The sequence below is a fragment of the Nicotiana tabacum genome, chromosome 22, assembly GCF_000715075.1.
Source record: "Nicotiana tabacum cultivar K326 chromosome 22, ASM71507v2, whole genome shotgun sequence".
In the NCBI taxonomy this organism is placed as follows: domain Eukaryota; kingdom Viridiplantae; phylum Streptophyta; class Magnoliopsida; order Solanales; family Solanaceae; genus Nicotiana; species Nicotiana tabacum.
The window spans coordinates 57,566,109-57,587,631 of NC_134101.1; positions in this window are offsets into that span (position 1 = coordinate 57,566,109).

Here is a 21,523-nt window from a genome sequence, read left to right on the forward strand (position 1 = left end):
TCTCCCTATCTTACTCCTAAAAAAACAAAAAATAAAAACACCTGGTTCGAGCTATACCTTTGGGAAAGAACCGGCGTCCAAAGAAAAACCAAGGGATCCTAAAAAGAACAAAGGAAAATCTTTTTGGCATTTTTAATCGGACTTTAATCCCTCAAGAAAATTGTCTAACAAATCCATCGTCAGGAAAAGTCTGAACTTCTTCTGAATTTTTTTTACTAGCTAATTAGACTATGTTAGTTATAAACTAAGCTAAAAAACATATAAACAAAACAATATCAATAAAACTTTTATACAATTACAAGTCAAGAAGTATTCCCTCACCCAACACTTAAACAATGCATAGTCCCCTAATGCATAACAAATTCAAAATAAAGTAAGGTGGAAAGAAAGAACTCCCTGCTAGTCGGAGTCCTCCTCCTCAGGATGCCCACCAGCCGCGGCTCAGGGCTCATCATCATCTCCTAAGGGCACCAAAGCCATGGGCCCTGTAACTTCATCATCATCCGTATCCTCATCATCAGATCCCTTGTAAGTGTTGTCATCCTCAGACGGATGGATGGGACTGCCTGGTGCTATGCCCTACATCTCCTTGGATCCATCTTTATTTCTACCAACCGGGCAAGCACCTCCGGGAAGTTCTTTTCTAGGGCCTTCACATTAATCCCCATTTCGGAGACATATTTCCCATATGGCACAAAGTGGGCATGCCATTTGATGGCGTCATCTCGAACTAGTTCCACCCGAGGCTGTGGTGGCCTCGTCGAGCCGCTAGCAACTTGCTTTCCCTTAGCTTGCCAGGAAGAACCCTCACCTTGCTTGCGTTTTTTGGGAGGGGAGCAGTAGTGGAGGGCTTTCCCACCCCTTTTCCTTTGGCGGTAATATCACGAGCCATAGCAACCTACACACGATAAACACAAAGATGAGAATGAATCAAGAAATTTCACCCACGGTCATCGTGAGATGCAAAGATGACCCTACCCTTAAAACCGAAGGCTATGTATAATCGAATCACAATAGTGGTTTAGCATGCACCAATGTGTCATCACAGGTACTCAAGACTTCCCCATGCCATACAATTCAAGTAGTTTAACATAGTCGTAACTTAACCGTGGTGCAAGCAAGCAAAGCTAAAGTTCAGATTACTACACTAATATAGTACACTAACTACTACTTACAAGAGTTTAAAACAAGATACAATACTCCTAAACACCCCACACTTATCCCAGCATCATATACAACTACACTCGGCTACTCAGAATTCATCGGTGTTTAATTCACTCTTTTAGGTATTTTAGCAAACACCTTGTGGGCACCAATTTTTCTTCACTTATTTCAACAATAGTGGAGCAAGGTGGCTCTCCCAAATTTACATAAAGTAAAGGGAATTGTAGTTTACTACTTCAAAGACAACTTCACAACCAATATTTGCACCCAATTTCGTGCACACTAGGACCACCCACCATAACAATAAAACATGTTAAAGAGACCTAAGTGATTGGGGGTTGATGGAGAAGAGAGCTAACAATACACTAAGAAATTTCAAAATACAAGAAAAGAGATAACAAGAAGAACATACCGTTGAGTCTTGAGATGAAAGTGAGCAACAAAATTTTGAGAGCTTGAGAACTTGAGATAAAAGGGGAGAAGAAGAGCGAAGAATAGCCGGGGGTGGGGGGCGTTATGTGAGAGAGAGAGAGAGGGGTTTTGGGTTTCAGTTATTTTAATTTAGGTGGGGGGGTGGGTTTGGATAATTGGGTATGAGTTAGTGTGTGAAAAGATATGGGTAGTTGGGTCGGGTTGATGGGTGTTGGGTCTAAAGAAATTTAAAAGAAACTAAACGAAAATAATAATAAAAAAATTACACCTTACCTGACCCCCCAGCCTAGCGCCCCACGATAGGGCTAGCGCTAGGGATTTTGAAACTTCTGGAAAGTGCACCCCATGCAGCGTGAGGCGCTACCCTGGGCACTCGTTCGTTAATTTTTTTTTTTAAACATAAACAACCCTTACCCGAGCATTCAATACATACACTATACACATCCAATACCATTCCCGTTTATGATTTCTATATCTACAAAGAAAACAAAAATATTCTATTCTAACTAAAAGAAAACAAAAAACTAAGCTACGAAAGCATTAAAAATTGGGTTGCCTCCTAACAAGCGCCTGATTTAACGTCGCGGCACGACTCAACACGTTTTCAATCCTCGGCTAAGTCCACCGAGGTCTTGTGACGTGCAATGTCACCACCCCAATAAAGTTTTACTCTCTACCTATTTACCAAGAAGGTACTACTTGAGCTCGTATCACGTAATTCCACCGCTCCATGAGGCCTCACACTTACCACAACGAAAGGACCTGCCCATTGAGACTTTAGCTTTTCGGGGAAAAGCTTCAACCTCGAATTAAAAAAGAGAACTTCTTGACCTGGCTCAAACTCTCGATGATGGATGTGTTTGTCATGCCACCTCTTGGTCTATTCTTTATACAATTTGGCATTTTTGTACGTGTGCAATCGAACTCATCAAGCTCATTGAGTTGTAGCAACCCCTTCTCGCCGGCTAAGTCCATATCCATGTTCAGCTTTTTAATCGCCCAATAGGCTTTGTGTTCAAGCCCGATGGGCATGTGGCATGCCTTCTCATAAACGAACTTATACTGAGAAGTACCTATAGGGGTCTTGTATGTAGTTCGATATCCCCATACTGCGTCGTCCAACTTTCCGACCCAGTCCTTCCTATTTCTACTTACAGTTTTCTCTAGAATTTGCTTCACCTCTCTGTTTGACACTTCCACTTGACCACTCGTTTGGGGGTGATAGGAGGTGTAAACCTTGTGCTTAACTCCATACTTTGCTAGAACATTATTCAATAATTTGTTACAGAAGTGAATTCCTTCGTCACTTATCAGCACCCTTGGAGTCTTAAAGCGTGTAAAAATGTGCTTCTTTACAAAGTTTACCACTACCTTTGCGTCATTAGTAGGAAGAGCAATGGCTTCCACCCACTTAGACACATAGTCAACCCCCACCAAGATGTACCTATGACCATTAGAGTATGGGAACGGTCCCATGAAATCAATCCCCCAAACATCAAAGAGCTCTACTGCTAGAATATTTTGCAAGGGAATCTCGTGCTTCTTCATGACTGTTCCGGTTCTTTGGAACCTGTCATACTTTAAACAAAGTTGTGTGCATCCTTAAATAATTTTGGCCAATAGAAACCCGATTGCAGCACTTTTTGGGCAGTTCTGTACCCACCATGGTGACCTCCATATGGAGAAGCATGACAGTCATGCAATATTGCATTCATCTCCTCCTCAGGGACACACCTTCGTACCAACTGATCTGCGCACTGCTTATATAGGAATGGCTCATCCCACATGTAGAGATGTAGAAACCTTCTTCTATTATCGGGTGTCAATTCTGGTGGCGTCACCCTACTTGCAATAAAATCCACATAATCTGCATACTACGAGGCTTCACTCGAGGTGATTGCTAATACTTGCTCATCAGGAAATGTTTCTTTGATCGACTCCCCCTCAGCTACATGGTTCCTTTTCGATCTCGAATCTCTAAGTTAAATTCTTCCAAAAGGAGGACCCATCGAATTAGCCTTGGCTTGGCGTCTCTCTTTTCAAATAAATACCTTATAGCTGAGTGATCAGTGTAAATGATGACTTTGGTTCCCACTGGATAAGATATGAACTTGTCAAATGCCCACACCACTGCAAGCAACTTTTTTTCAGTGACAGTGTAGTTCATCTGGGATGGATTCAAAGTTTTTCTCGCGTAATACATGGAGTGAAAACTTTTCTCCCTCCTTTGCCCCAGAACAACTTTGATTGCTATGTCACTCGCATCGCACATCAACTCAAATGGATGTGCCCAATCCGGGGCAATGATAATTGGTGCAGTCACCAATATTCCCTTCAGCTCCTCATATGCTTTCAGACATGCATCATCAAACTTGAAGGGGATATCTTTCTCAAGGAGCCTGCACAAAGGAGAAGAAATTTTTGAAAAATCTTTAATGAAATGACGATAAAAACCTGCATGGCCCAAGAAACTGTGAATGGCTTTGGCGGATGTCGGTGGGGGCAATTTTTCAATCGCTTCCACCTTTGCTTTGTCCAACTGTAAACCATTTTTGGATATCTTGTGCCCCAAGACTATACCTTCACGTACCATGAAATGGCACTTTTCCCAGATTAGCACCAAGTTTGTCTCTTCACACCTAGCAAGCACTTTATCAAGGTTCATTAAACAAGTATCAAAAGAATATCTAAACACAGAAAAATCATCCATGAACACTTCCACAAATCTTTCAACCATGTCAGTAAAAATAGCCATCATACACCTTTGAAAAGTCGCAGGTGCATTACAGAGACCAAACGGCATCCTCTTAAACGCATATGTGCCATAGGGACACGTAAATGTAGTTTTCTCTTGGTCCTCTAGGCTATATCAATCTGATTATACCCCGAATAGCCATCTAGGAAACAATAGTATTCATGTCCAACTAATCTATCAAGCATTTTATCAATAAAGGGGAGGGGAAAGTGGTCCTTTCGGGTGGCATTGTTCAATTTTCTATAATCTATGCAAATTCTCCACCCAGTGACAGTTCTTGTGGGAATCAGGTCATTATTTTCATTAACCACTACAGTCATCCCCCCTTTCTTAGGCACACATTGGATGGTGCTTACCCATTTGCTATCAGATATTGGAAATACAATACCTGTATCAAGCCAGTTAATCACTTCTTTTCTTACCACCTCTTTCATGATTGGATTTAGGCGGCATTGTTGCTCTACACTTGGCTTGTGTCCATCCTCCACGAGGATTTTATGCATGCAGAAAACTAGACTAATGCCTCTAATGTCAGACATCGTCCACCCAATTACTCGCTTGTGCTCACGTAGTACTCTCAACAACTTTTCTTCCTGCAATTTAGACAAGTCAACAGAAACAATAACAGGTAAAGTGTCAGAACTACCCAAATAATCATATTGAAGGTGAGGGGACAGGGGTTTAAGCTCCAAATTTGGAGCTTCTTCAATCGACAGCTTTGGAGGAGGACCACTTGGCCTATTTAGGGGCTCAAAGTGGTTTAATCCCTGCATGTAAGCACGGGATGCATCTAGGATATGCATCATCTCCTCAAACTCATCATCAATCTCTAAGCTATCGAACACCATGAGTGCTTTCTCTAGAGAGTCGTCTAGATATACAATCCTGTTAATAAGTTGCTCATCCACCTCCACAACAGATATTATAGAGAGCTCTTCATAATGGCGGGGAAGTTGGATCGCCTTGTAGACATTAAAGACTGCTTCCTCATTGTCCACCCTCATAATCATTTTTCCCTCTCTCACTTTAATAATTGCATCACCTGTAGCCAAGAGAGGTTGTCCCAATATGATTGGAACTTTTTCATCAACCTCATAATCTAGGATAATGAAGTCTGCTGGGAAGATGAATTTCCCAATTTGCAGCAACATATCTTCAATCACTCCTTCAGGGTAGGCTATGGACCTATCAGCTAGTTGCAATTGTTTGAACAAGGACAATGGCATCAGATTTATGCTTGTCCCCAAATCACAAAATGCACGACCTACATCGATATTACCAATTCGCACAGGGATAGTGAAGCTACCAGGATCCTTAAGCTTTTGAGGAAGCTTGTTTTGGACCCGTGAAGTGCACTCCTCAGTAAGTACGACTGTCTCAAATTCAGTCAATCTCCTCTTGTGAGCCACTATATCCTTGATGTACTTAGCATACGTTGGAATTTCATGAAGTACATCTACCAATGGAATATTCAATTGAACCTGGCTCGGCATAGAGAGAAATTTGTTGAACATGCGGTCATCATTCCTCTTCTGCAATCTTTGGGGGAAAGGTGGTGGTGGACTTCCAACATTCACCGACTCTAAACTTACATCTTCTTTCTTTGACTCATGTGCTGCTTTAGGAATCAACTCCCCCTCAGGTATAGGATTATCCTTTCTCTTCTTTGGCACTTCTTCTAATTCCATCCCATTTCTGAGTGTAACTACATTAACTTGAGGGTTCTTTTCTGTATCACTGGCAAGAGCGCCTGCAGGTCTAGTATTTTGATTCGACGCTAACTGCCCCATTTGCCTCTCAAGATTTCTAAAATCGGTCATGAGTTGTTGATTGTCAAGCAACAACTTCTTCAATAAGTCATTCGTACTCTTTTCTATTTGCCGGGGTGGCTTTTGAGGTTGATTGAAATTTCCTTGGGGCCTATAATGATTCTGAGTCGGCTGATTTCCACCCCAGGAGAAGTTAGGATGATTCTTCCAATTTGGATTGTAAGTGTTCCCATATTGTGCATGTTGATTCATCGGACCTCTGCTCTGTTGCCCTATATAGTAGATAGATTCCGAATTCGTGGGGCACATGTCACTCGTGTGACTGTCACCACATAATTCGCAGCAACTAGACATCTGTTGTACATGTTGAATCTGTTCTTTTTGGTGCATTGTCATTCTATTCATTTGATTTGCCAATTTTTCTATATTTGCTCTCATAGGTGAGAAGTCATCAAGCTCAATTACGTCAGCTGCTTTCTGTTTAATTGTTCTTTGTGAGTCGACAACTCCTTACCAATTATGATCATTAGTAGTGAAGTTATTTAGCAGGAGATGGATTTCAATATACGGCCTTGCCATGAAACTACCCCCACAAGCTGAATCAAGATTCATCTTTGATGTCTCGTCTAACCCATCAACAAAAGTATGACCCAACACCTCATCAGTCTGACAATGATGCGGGTAGTCTCTGAGTAGCTTCTTGTATCTTTCCCAAGCTTGACAAAGTGTTTCGCCATCCCATTGTTGGAACCCAAGAATCTGGCTTCTCAGCGACTTTGTCTTCTTAGTGGGGAAAAACTTGATTAAGAATTTCCTTGCCAGATCATCCCAAGTGTGGATTGAGTTTGCAAGCTCTTTTTGCAACCATTCCTTAGCTTCCCCCAATAGTGAAAAGGGAAAAAGTGTCAGACTAACATAGTCCTTGGAAACGTTCGGATAATTGTAAGTGTCCATAATTTCCAAGAAGTTCTGAATGTGCCTCTGCGGGTCTTCATGAGATAGACCCACATATTGTCATGTGGACTGAATCAGTTGTACCATATACTGTTTGAGTTCAAAATGCCCCGTGATATCAGGCTTCACAATAGCCTGAGTCATATTAGCAAGATTGGGACTTGCGGCTTCTATCACCGAGCGTTCTTCATTACCTACCATCTCTATTGGTTGTGGTTGAACTACGATATCCAACTCTCTTTCTATTCTAGTTCTAGCTTCGACTTCCCTCCCCACTTTGTGAAGTGTTCGTACAATTTCAAGATCAAGAGGAAGGAGGTTGTTTGCTCTTCTACTCCTCCGCATTCAAGAGAAGAGCTTGCGTTAACACAAAGGGGGCAAACTAAAAATTAAAACTTGAACAAATAACTAATAAAAGCTTAACTCAGTCAAGTAGCTAATTTCTAAGTCCCCGACAACGGCGCCAAAAACTTTTTGCGACCAAATACACTCACGCAAGTATACGTGGTCGTCAAGTAATAGAGTAGTGAGTAGAGTGTCGTTCCCACGAAGACTTATGATTAACTTTTGACTGATTCATACTCAAACAACTTATTGATTCAAGAGATTTCTCACAAAATGTGTAAGAGACTAATTTACTAGTTAAAAAAGTATCAAGCAGTGAAATAACTAGAGATCAACCACAACACTTAAGCAATTTCGGATGACAATCAGTAGGAGAGGATATTCCAGGGTCACAGGCTAGCTAACAATCATATTGCGTTCTTGTCTTAAAATGACTAATTGATTTATCTGGATTGCTGATTGACAGGGTTGATATTACTCATAAGAATCTGTCGAGTTCTTACTCGCCTATTCAAGCTAACCTAATGCTTATATGTCTATGGAATTAAGATTAACAAGAATGCATTTACACTTCCTGCATTTCAACCAAGCAAGGCAAGCAGGTATATTTCTATCCTAATTGTGAATCCGTGCCCCGATGCCCGGGTTCAAGAACCTGCTCTATTTAATTCTATGTGCAATCAAGGATTCCCACTTCGAGTTCAACTCTAGATTTGTAGATAGTATTTCATAGTTAGCTACTCAGTAAAATAATTAAAAACAGAATTAAATAAATAACCCAATATGATAAAATCAAATTCGTCAATTCAAACTTCAAACGTCAACATTCATGTAGCAACCATGACCCCAAAACAATAGGGTTCTTAACCACTCATATTCATACAATCATCAAAACTAATGTTTTCAAACATAAAATCAATGAATACTAGAAAGAAGGATGGAAGAATTGATCAAATCCGTGCTCCTGAGTGTTTCGTACTTTTGTTTTTCTCTCCAAGTCGCGTCCTCCCCCTCAAAATAGGTTTAGGTTGGCTTTTATATGAGTTGGGGCATCTTGGGGTCAAAATAACCGAGTCCTAGTCGAAATAGGACATTTTCCACGTTTTGAGCATCCAGGGCAGCGCAGGGTGCTGGCCTGGCACTCAACTTCCCAAGTTTCTGTTTTGTGCGCCACAGCAGCGCCCCATGCTGCATGTGGCCCTCAAATGTGCACTTTTGCTTTTTCTTCCCATTTTCGCTCCAATTTGCGCACTTTCATCCCAAATCGCGACCGAATGATTCCTACACATAGAAATACCATAAATTAGCACAAATCATTAAATTATACATCCGAAATCTACGAGACATGAGCACAATGTGAGGCAATATACATCAAAATATGCATACATTAAGCCAAATATCATTGCACAAATTTCAAATAAAATTTAAGACACGTAGACATGCGATACTAAGCTAAACATGATAGCTACACATGCTAAGGCAACTCAGTTAAGGAATTTAAAAGAAGACTACTCAGCAAGAACCGGAATTTCCACATCTAGCCCGTGTACGTACTCGTCACTTCGCGTACATGGCGCTCACATATCACAAATAGTTACAACAGTACCGAATCCTAAGTGGAGGTTCCCCCACATAAGGTTAGATAAATTACTTACCTCAAATCTCGCTCAATCAGTCTATAAGGATGCCTTTCCCTCGACTTTCCGACTCCGATCGGCACAAATCTAGCCAAAATAATTAGTTACTATAAATATAACTATAAGAAACTAATTTAAATAATGAAACTACGACTTTAGCAAAGAATTGAAAACTCGGGCCAAACAGTCGACCCGGGACCACGTCTCGGAATCGGGTAAAAGTCAAAAAATAAGAACACCCATTCGACCACGAGTCCAACCATACCAACTTAACCAAAATCCGACACCAAGTCACCACTCAAATCTCCAAATTAAACTCTCCAAATTCCTAGTCTCAAACTCCCAAATTCCACCTTAAATACACACAAACTAGGTGGGAAAATCAATGGGAAATAAGATTATTGATCAAAAATGAGTACAAGAGACTTACCTCAATAAATCCCTCGAAAATGCTCTAAAAAGCGCCAAGACCTGAGCTCACAATGTTTAAAATGAAGCAAAATCGCGAACCCTTGTATTTAAGTGTTCTGTCAGCACCTCCGCTACTGCGGAAACTTAACCGCACCAACGGTCTCCTAGATGCGAGATCCTCTCCACCTCTGTGGTTTCTTTCGCTTCTGCGGCCTCACTTTGGTGGTTGACACTACCCCTTCTGCGGCACCTGGCTCGCACCTACGGGCTCGAAGATGCGGAAACTTTCACGCACCTACGACGCAGCCCCAAGCCAAGCCCCCCAAATCCGCTTCTGTGCTTAGCCAGTCGCACATGCGGCAGCGTACCTGCGAGAATAGTTCTGCAGGTGCGATTGAACCAGAAGGCAGGAAATCCCAGCTTTGTTCTAAGTCCGATTTCGATCCGTTATCCATCCGAAACTCACCCGAGGCCCCCGAGACCTCAACCAAATATACCAACCAGTCCTAAAACATCATATTAACTTAGTCGAGCCTTTAAATCACATCAAACAACGCTAAAAACTACGAATTGTGCATTGATTCAAGCCTAATGAACTTTAAAACTTCAAACTTCTATATCCGATGTCAAAACCTATCAAATCAAGTCAGATTGGCCTCAAATTTTGCACACAAGTCATAATTGACATTACGGACCTACTCCAACTTCTGTAATTTGAAACCGACCCCGATATCAAAAAGTCCACTCCCGGTCAAACTTCCCAAAAATCATCCAATTTTCCACTTTCACCAATTGACGCTGAAATGACCTATAGACCTCCAATTCAACATCTGAATATGCTCCTAAGACCAAAATTACCCTACGGAGCTATTGGAACCATCCAAACTCCATTCCGGAGTCGTCTTCACATAATTCAAACTACGGTCAATTCCTATGACTTAGACTTCTGTTTTAGGGACTGTGTGTCCCATTCCACTCCAAAACCAAAACAAAATCCCACCGGCAAGTCACGTAACCACAAAATGAAATAGAGGGAGGAATAAATAGGGATTTGGGACTAATACTCTCAAAACGACCAGCCGGGTCATTACATCCTCCCCCTCTTAAAACAAACGTTCGTCCTCGAACGAGTATAGAGACATACTTGAAGTGGTGAAAATATGAGGATAACGGCTGCACTTATCATGCTCGGTCTCCCAAGTCGCCTCCTCGACCGGATGACCCCTTCACTGCACCTTCACTAACGCGATGTTCTTTGACCTAAACTTTTGGACCTGCCTGTCCAAAATGGCCATCGGCTCCTCAACATAGAATAGATCCTTGTCCAACTGGACTGAGCTGAAGTCTAACACATGAGATGGATCGCCGTGATACTTCTGGAGCATTGAAACATGGTATAATGGATGAACTGCGGTGAGACTAGGTGGTAGTGTAAGTCTGTAAGCCACCTCTCCAACTCTCTCGAATATACCTAGGGCTCAACTTGCCCTTCTTTTCGAACCTCATAACACCCTTCATGGGAGAAACCCGGAGCAAGACCCGCCCCAACCATGAATGCAACGTCGCGAGCCTTCCGATCCGCATAACACTTCTGTCTGGACTGGGCTGTACGGAGTCGATCCTGAATCAATTTAACCTTTTCCAAAGCATCCTGAACCAACACACTGAAAACCAGCACCGCCTACCATACAAAGCCTCATACGGAGCCCTCTGAATGCTCGATTGATAACTTTTGTGGTAAGAAAACTCTGCAAGTGGCAAGAACTGATCCCAAGCACCCCCAAAATCCATAACACACGCACGGAGCATATCCTCCAATATCTGAATAGTGCGCTCGGACTGTCCGTCCGTCTAAGGTTGAAATAATGTACTCAACTCCACCCGAGTACCCAACTCATGTTGTACGGCCCTCCAAAACCGTGATATAAACTGCGCACCTCGATCAGAGATGATAGATACCGGTACGCCGTGAAGACTGATAATCTCGCGAATGTAAATGTGAGCGAGCTGCTCCGAGGAGTAAGTAGTAACCACATGAATGAAACGAGCTGACTTGGTCAATCTATCCACAATCACCCAAACTGCATCGAACTTCTACTGAGTCTGTGGGAGACCAACAACGAAATCCATAGTGATCCGCTCCCATTTCCACTCTGGAGTCTCTAACTTATGAAGCAATCCACCCGGTCGCTGATGCTCATATTTCACATGTTGACAATTTAGGCACCGAGCTACATATTCCACTACGTCCTTCTTCATCCGCCTCTACCAATAGTGTTGCCTTAAGTCCTAATACATCTTCGTGGCACCTGGATGAATGGAGTATCGCAAACTGTGAGCCTCCTGTAGAATCAACTCACGCAATCCATCTACATTAGGAATACATAGCCTGCCCTGCATCTGTAATACACTGTATTCTCTTATGGTGACCTCATTGGCATCCCCGTGCTGAACCGTGTCCATAAGGACAAGCAAATGGGGGTCATCATACTGACGTTCTCTAATACGATCATAAAGAGAAGACTGAGAAACCACACAAGCCAAAACTCTGCTCGGCTCGAAAACATCCAATCTGACAAACTAGTTGGCCAAGGCCTGAACATCCAAGGCTAAAGGCCTCTCTGCTACTGGTAGATATGCTAAACTGCCCAAACTCTCCGCCTTGCGACTCAAGGCATCGGCCACCACATTGACCTTCACGGGATAATAGAGAATGGTGATGTCATAATCCTTAAGCAGCTCCAGCCATCACTGTTGCCGCAAGTTAAGATCCTTCTATTTAAACATATATTGTAGACTCCGGTGATCGGTGAAAATTTCACAAGGGACACCATACAAATAATGCAGCTAGATCTTCAAGGCATGAACAATAGTTGCTAACTCGAGATCGTGGACAAGATAGTTCTTCTCATGCACCTTCAGTTGTCTAGATGCGTAGGCAATCACCTTACCGTCTTGCATCAACACCGCACCGAGACCAATGCTCGATGCATCACAATACACTGTATAGGACCCCGAACTAGCAGGCAACATCAACACTGGGGTTGTAGTCAAAGTAGTCTTGAGATTTTGAAAGCTCTCCTCATAATCCTCGGTCCACCTAAACGGAGCGCCCTTCTGGGTCAATCTGGTCATAGGTGTTGCATTAGATGAGAAACCCTCTATAAATCGACGATAATACCCTACCAAGCCAAGAAAACTCCGGATCTTCGTAGCTGAGGAATGCTCAACTGATAACTATTGTTGTAGGCAAACTCCGCAAGTGGCAAGAACTGATCCCAAGAACCCCCAAAATCCATCACACACGCACGAAGCATATCCTCCAATATCTGAATAGTGCGCTCGGACTGTCCGCCCGTGTGAGGGTGAAATGTTATACTCAGCTCCACCCGAGTACCCAACTCATGTTGTTCGACCCTCTAGAACTGTGATGTAAACTGCGTATCCTGATCAGAGATGATAGATGCTGGTACACCATGAAGCCTGACAATCTCGCGAATGTAAACCTGAGCGAGCTGCTCCGATGAGCAAGTAGTAACCACAAGAATAAAATGAGCTGACTTGGTCAATCTATCCACAATTACCCAAACTGCATCGAACTTCCACTGAATCTGTGGGAGCCCAACAACGAAATCCATAGTGATCCACTCCCATTTCCACTCTGGAATCTCTAACTTCTGAAGCAATCCACCTGGTCGTTGATGCTCATACTTTACCTGTTGACAATTTAGGCACCGAGATAAATATTCCACTACGTCCTTCTTCATCCGCCTCTACCAATAGTGCTACCTCAAGTCCTGATACATCTTCACGGCACCTGGTTGAATGGAGTACCGCAAATTGTGAGCCTCCTGGAGAATCAACTCACGTAATCCATCTACATTGGGCACACATAGCCTGCCCTGTATCTGTAATACACCGTCATCTCCAATGGTGACCTCCTTGGCATCCCCGTGCTGAACCGTGTCCATAAGGGCAAATAGATGGGGGCCATCATACTGATGCTCTCTGATATGATTATAAAGAGAAGCCTGAGAAACCACACAAGCCAAAACTCTGCTCGGCTCAGAAACATCCAATCTGACAAACTGGTTGGCCAAGGCCTGAACATCCAAGGCTAAAGGCCTCTCTGCTACTGGTAAATATGCTAACTACCCAAACTCTCTGCCTTGCGACTCAAGGCATCGGCCACCACATTGGCCTTCCTAGGATGATAGAGAATGGTTATGTCATAATCCTTAAGCAGCTCTAGCCATCACCGCTGCCGCAAGTTAAGATCCTTCTGTTTAAACATATGATGTAGACTCTGGTGATCGGTGAAAACCTCACAAAAGACACCATACAAGTAGTGCCGCCAGATCTTCAAGGCATGAACAATAGCTTCTAACTCGAGATCGTGGACATGATAGTTCTTCTCATGCACCTTCATCTCTCTAGACGCGTAGGCAATCACCTTACCATCCTGCATCAATACCGTGCCGAGACCAATGCGCGACGCATCACAATACACTGTATATGACCCCGTACCAGCCGGCAACACCAACACTGGAGTTGTAGTCAAAGTAGTCTTGAGCTTTTGAAATCTCTCCTTACAATCCTCGGTCCACCAGAACGGAGCGCCCTTCTGGGTCAATCTGGTCATAGGTGCCGCAATAGACGAGAAACCCTCTACAAATCGACGGTAATACCCCGCCAAGCCAAGACAACTCCGGATCTCCGTGGTTGAGGATGGTCTGGGCCAACTATGCTCTACTTCAATCTTCTTCAGGTCTACCTTGATCCCCTCACTCGATACTACATGACCCAAAAATGCCACTGAATCTCGCCAGAACTCACACTTTGAAAATTTTGCATACAACTTCTTTTCTCTCAAGGTCTGAAGTACGGTCCTCAGGTGCTGCTCATGATCCTCCCGACTCTGGGAGTACACCAGAATGTTGTCAATAAACATAATTACAAAAGATTCAAGATAGGGTTGAAATACACTGTTCATCAAGTGCATAATTGTTGCTTGTGCGTTGGTCAGCCCAAAAGACATCACAAGGAACTCGTAATGACCATATCGAGTCCTAAAAGCAGTCTTTGGGATATTTCGAATCTTCAACTGATGATAGCCTGAACGCAAGTCGATCTTAGAGAACACTCTGGCACCCTGAAGCTGATCAAATATGTCATCAATACGTGGAAATGGATACCTGTTTTTCATTGTAACCTTGTTCAACTAGCGATAATTAACACACATTCACATAGAATCATCCTTCTTCTTTACAAACAAGACAGGAGCACCCCAAGGCGACACATTGGGCCGAATGAAGCCCTTATCGAGCAACTCTTGCAACTGTTCCTTTAATTATTTCAACTCTGCAGGGGCCATATGATAAGGTGGGGTAGAAATGGACTGAGTTCCCGGTAATAAATAACCGCCAAAGTTGATATCCCTGTCGGGCGACATGCCCGGAAGATCCGCCGAAAATACATCTGAATAGTCCCTCACTATCAGAACTGACTTGACGGTAGGATTATCAACACTAAAATCCCTCACATAAGCCAGATACGCATTACACCCCTTCTCAACCATTCGCTGAGCCTTAAGAAATAAGACAACCCTGCTAGGAACATGATCTAAGGTACCTCTCCACTCTAGCCACGGTAGACCTGGCATATCTAATGTCACCATCTTGGCGTGACAATCAAGGATAGTATGATAGGGTGACAACCAGTCCATGCCCAAAATAATATCGAAATCCACCATACTGAGCCATAATAAATCGACTCTGGTATCAAAACCACTAAGAACAATCAAACACGACAGATACACACGGTCAACAACAATAGAATCACCCACAGGTGTAGACACATAGACATGTGAACTCAGAGAATCACGGGATACACCCAAATACGGAGAAAAATAATAGGACACATAGGAATAAGTGGAGCCTGGATCAAATAAGACTGATGCATCTCTATGACAGACCGGAACAATACCTGTGATGATAGAATCGGATGCAACTGCCTCCGTCCTAGCAGGAAGGGCATAATATTTGGCCTGGCCTCCCCTTCTAGGGCGACCTCTACCTGTCTGACCTCCACCTCTAGCTGGCTGTGCAGGTGGGGTGGTAGCTAGTACTGTAACCATAGCCTGAGGACCAGGTGGAGCACGTGGTGCCTGAGACATCTGTGGAGGTTCATCCCTCCTGAGTCTGGGGCAATCCCTCAACACATGACGAGTGTCACCACACTCAAAACAAGCTATCGGAGGACGTGGCTGCTACGACTAGCTCGGGCCTGATCGGCTGGACTGACCACTGAAAGCACCCCGTACATGAGGTACACTAGACACTAGCAGTGTATAATAGGGATTCTGGGGCCTATGAGTGGCCGGAGCACCGCTGGCAGCTGGAAGTGCTGAATGAACAGGGCGACCCATATAACCCCTGCCCTAACGAGCTCTAGCTGGGGAACGAGTACCATTATATGTGCCAGACTCTCGAGACCTCTTGGCCTTCCTCTCCTCTCTCTCCCGAGTCAACATACCCTCCAATCTCCAGGAGATCCTCACCACCTGCTGGTATGCGATGTCCATCTCCAACTCTCGGGCCACGCTAAATCTGACACTGGGGTTGAGCCCTTCAATAAATCGACGAACGCGCTCTCAAACAGTATCAACTAGGGCTATTGTATGCCTAGCCAAATCACTGAATCAGACCGCATACTCTAACATGGTCATAGAACCCTGGCGTAACTGCTCAAACTTTACGCGCCATGCATCCCTGAGACTCCGAGGGACATACTCCCTCAAGAACATATCTGAGAACTGAGTCCAAGTAAGTGAAGCTTCCTCAGCCAGACTACCTAATGTGTATGCACACCACCACTGATAGGTCGCTCCTCTAAGCTGGAACGTAGTGAAAAAAACTCCACTAGTCTCCGCAACACCCATACTACGGATGATACAGTAGCACCCCTCAAGAAAACCATGGGCATCCTCTGAATCCAAGCCACTGAAAGTAGGAGGGTGATACTTCTTGTACCTTTCGAGCCTGAGCTTTTCCGCCTCAGAAACTATTGCCCTAACCTTGGGCTGAACTGGAGCTACCGGTTGCATCGGTATGATCTCTGGAACCTGGTTGACATGAACATGCTACTCTGGGGTATGGGAGGCAGGGGTCTGTGCTCCTCCCCCGGCCTGAGATATGGCAGGAGCAAGTGGTATCAATCCTGCTTGAGCTTAGGTGTTGAACATGATCAAAAGCTGGGCAAGGGTCTCCTGGAGGGCTGATGTAGTAACAGGCGTCTTGGGTGCCTGCCCCCCAACTGGAGATACCGGTGGCTCCTCTGCAGTAGCTTGTATGAGTGCTCTGGCTACACCACGTGGATGTCCTCGGCCTATACCCCGGCCCCGGCCCCGGCCTCTCACAGCTCTAGTAGGGGTGCGGGTGTCTGGTCATCCAATCCAGCTGTATGTGTCCTCACCATCTGTGAGAGAATAGAAAAACAGAAATTTAGAATTCGGAGTCAAAATCTCGCACGATAAGGAATCAAAGCAGTGAAGCTATTACTAACAGTTCCATAGCCTCCTGAAGATAAGTGCAGACGTCTCCGTACTAATCTGCGAGACTCTACTAAACCTGCTTATGACTCATAACACCTATGAACCTAAAGCTCTAATACCAACTTTTCAAGATCCCAATTTCTCTCCGTAGGATGTCGAGATGGCACCTAGTCTCTAAGACTAGGTAAGCCTAACAATTTGTGGAATAACTGAATATAAAGCCTTGAATAAGGGAAAACCACATATTAAGGATAGAGGGGGACTCCGAGGTTTGCGAACGCTGGCAGATATACCTTAAAGTCTCCACGTACGGTCCAGCTCACTAGTATCTAACCTGGTAGGAAGAACCTGGATCTGCACAAAAGGATGTGCAAAAGTGTAGTATGAGTACACCACAACGGTACCCAGTAAGTGCCAAGCCTAACCTCAGTAGAGTAGTGACGAGGTCAGGTCAGGGCCCTACTGGAATAAAAGGAAATGAGGCAGAGAATATAATAATACAATGAAATGATTGAGAAATAAACAACAAGAAATTTCAGAAAAGTAACAGCACAGCAAATTGAGGTAAACAACAGTGGAGCTCCTGAGGTATCGCCTTGTAGTCCTAAATAAAAATGCACAACAGGGGGATCTCTCGAGATACAGCCTCGTAGTCCCACAAGTAAATATGTAACAGGGGGATCTCCCAAGGTACCGCCTCGGAGTCCCAAAAGTAAATATGCAGTAGGGGGATCTCTCGAGGTATCGCCTCATAGTCCCAAAAGTAAATATGCAACAAGGGGATCTCCCGAGGTACCACCTCGTAGTCCCAAAAGTAAATACACAGGTCGTAACATATAGAACAACGAATTTACAGTAAGGAATCATACGGTTAAAGACTGAACACAAGATCATGGACGCAAGTAATTCAACTAAGCATGTTGCACAAATTTCAAGTAAAAGTTAAGACACGTAGACATGTGATACTAACCTAAACATGACAGCTACACATGCTAAGGCAACTCAGTTAAGGAATTTAAATGAAGACTACTCAGCAAGAACCGGAATTTCCACATCTAGCCCATGTAGGTACTCGTCACCTCGCGTACACGGAGCTCACATATCACAAATTGTTACAACAGTACCAAATCCTAAGGGGAGGTTCCCCAACACAAGGTTAGACAAGTCACTTACCTCAAATCTCGCTCAATCAGTCGATAAGGATGCCTTTCCCTCAACTTTCCAACTCCGTTCGGCTCGAATCTAGCCAAAATAATTACATACTATAAATATAACTACAAAAAACCAATTTAAATAATGAAACTATGACTTTAGCAAAGCATTGAAAAGTCGGCCCAAAAAGTCGATCCGAGCCCACGTCTCGGAATCGGGTAAAAGTCACAAAAGATGAACACCTATTCGACCACGATTCCAACCATACCAACTTTACCAAATTTCGACACCAAGTCGCCACTCAAAACCCCAAATTAAACTCTCTAAATCCCGAGCCTCAAACTCCCAAATCGTACCTTAAATACACACAAACTAGGTGGGAAATTCAATGGGGAAACAAGATTATTGATCAAAAATGAATACAAGAGACTTACCTCAAGAAATCCCTCGTAAATGCTGTCAAATATCGCCAAGACCCGAGCTCAAAATGTTTAAAATGAAGCAAAATCGCGAGCCCTTGTATTTAAGTGTTCTGCCAGCACCTCCGCTTCTGCGGAAACTTAACCGCTTCTGCGGAAACTTAACCGCACCTGCGGTCTTGCAGATACGAGGTCCTCCCCACCTCTGTGGCTTCTTTCACTTCTACGGCCAAGAGGTCTGCTTCTGCGACCTCGCTTTAGCGGTCGACACTGCCGCTTCTGCAAAACCTACAACGCCTAGGGGGTAGTTTCCTCCTCACAAGGTTAGACATGAGACTTACCTCGCTCCGAAGTTTCATAACCGTCTACAACGCCTCTCTAACACCTCAACTCATAGCCAAACGTTCCGAAACTAGTCAAATAACGATCAAACCAATCAAAATATACTCCAATACTCGTAATTTAACAATTAGAAATAAATTCCCAAATCGTCAAGAAAATTCAACAAAGTCAACCCCCAGGCCCACCCATCCGGATTTCAAAAATTATCAAAAACCATTATTACCCATAACTTATATAGTTTATATTCCAAAAATCATCCAATTTCGTCCATGAATTGACCCTCAAATAAAAGGACTTACCATCTCATAACTTTGGGGCTCAAAACCTCAATTTCTACAATCCAAACACGAATAAAATGATAACCAACGAAAATAATCATAGAAAAACATCAAAATAAAGGTCAAATATTTACCCCCTTATTGAGACGAGAACAGCGTCATGAAAATCACCTCAAACGGAGCTCTAGAACTCAAGATATGCTCAAAATACTAAAATGCTCGGTCTGTCCATTTAAAACACTGTCCGGGCAATTTTTGTTCTTCACCTTCGCGGGACACTTTCACGTTCGCGAAGAGCAATTTTTCGCGTTGACCAGTCAACCCAAATTTCCTTCTTCGCGTTCGCGAAGGACAAAATTCGCACCAGAAACCAGCAATCTTTTCCGGCATAGAAATAGGCATAACTCTCTCATACGACTTCGGAATTCGACGATTCTTGTTTTTATGGTTTTGTAATTGCGATACGGATATAATGGTTCAAATCAATCATAAATAAAATGTAGTTTTCTCAATATGGTATCCTTTATGTCCAAAGAAACGACGTTGAAACATCAAATAAGAGCGCGATACAATCCAAACATATCTGAAACACACGCGAGGCCCCTCGGGATCCCGTCCAATTACACAAACCATTACTAAAATATAACATGAACCTACTCGAGGCCTCAAATAACACCAAAAAATATCAAAACCATGAATCGATGATCAAATCCTCCTTTTAAGTTTCAAACATTCAAACTTCGACGAACGCGTCCGAATTACACTTAAACATTCCGGAATGATGCCAAACTTTACATACAAGTCACTAATCACGATACGAACCTATTCCAAGGCTCGGAACCCCAAACAGACATCGATAACACCAAAATTCACCTCAAATTAAACTTTAGAAATTCTTAAACTTTCAAAATGCCAACTTTTCATAATAAGCGCTGAAATGCTCCCGGACCACCCGATACTCAACCCGAACACACGCCCAAGTCCGAAATCATCATACAAACCTATTGGAACCTTAAAATCCTAATTCCAAGGTCGTTTACTCAAAAGTTAAAACTTAGTCAACTCTTCCAACTTAAAGCTTCTGAATGGGGAATTTCCATCCGAATCAACTCCGAACTTCCAGAAATTTAATTTCCACTACTCGTACAAGTTATAATACATGATATGAAGCTAATCAAGGCTTCAAACCACCGAACGACACGCTAGAGCTCAAAACTACCAGTCGTGTCGTTACAATTTGTTCCTGCAAAAATGAAATATACACATACTCATGTATTGCAATGTAGTATATATTATGATGTGATGTAAATGATGCAAGAATGATGATGCCTGGATGCCGGCGAGCCATTATTTGGGATCGAGATGATGGGATACTTGAACTCGACTCAATTTATTAGTCGGAATGTGTACTGTTCCGCAGCTGTCGGAGCATTGAAAAGTGTCTTCGCTTGTTTGGAGAGCTTGACTTGTAGAGTGCATCTCTGCTTGTTGGAGAGATTTGCACTGACAAAATGTCTCCACTTGTTGGGAGAGCTTTGCACTAAAATGTAAAAATAACCTCCGCTTGGGAGTGATTGAATTAAATCGTAATCATGCCAGAAGCTGCACGAGCAAAACGTCAAAACATTCAACGTAATAGTAAAAGAAAGAAAAACATGACCAAGAGATACTCTTGACTGCAAAACTAAGTTGCAGCCATCGATTGGTAGAATGTCGGTGACGAGGTTTGCGACTGTCTATTCTGACCTCTGTTATGACAGAGTGGCGGTGCGGATTATTCCGTTGGCAAAATGAACAGTTTGCTATATACAAGGCTTCGATTCGCGAAGCCGACATTTGATTTGTACAGGGCGCTCTGATCAGTTGAGCTGGTGATTTGCTATATACAAGACTTCAATTGGTAAAGCCGATGGCTCGTTTTGTACAAGGTGCTCTGATTGATTAAGCAGATAGTTTGCTATGTGTAGGTCTTCAATGGGTGAATCCAGCGGTTCATTTTGTACAAGGTGCTCCAATTATGGAGCAGGCAGTTTGCTATATACAGTGTGATTTTCCTGTATCAGCGGTCGGACTCTGAGGTACCTGCAAAGGATTCAAAGATTAGCTTTTGTTGTACCAGAAAAAAATTAAGTAAAGGAGAAAGAATGATAATCTTGGGAAAGTGGTGGATCCGTTGTTTGCCCCAATATGGTCTCAATGTTTCGTTTTCCTGTTGACCCATGCACTCAAAGTAAAATTCTAAGTGGGAGCGGGGAAGTTGGTTTATGTCGACCACAGTGTTGATTTGCCCCGGCCTTTGATATGGCTATGCCG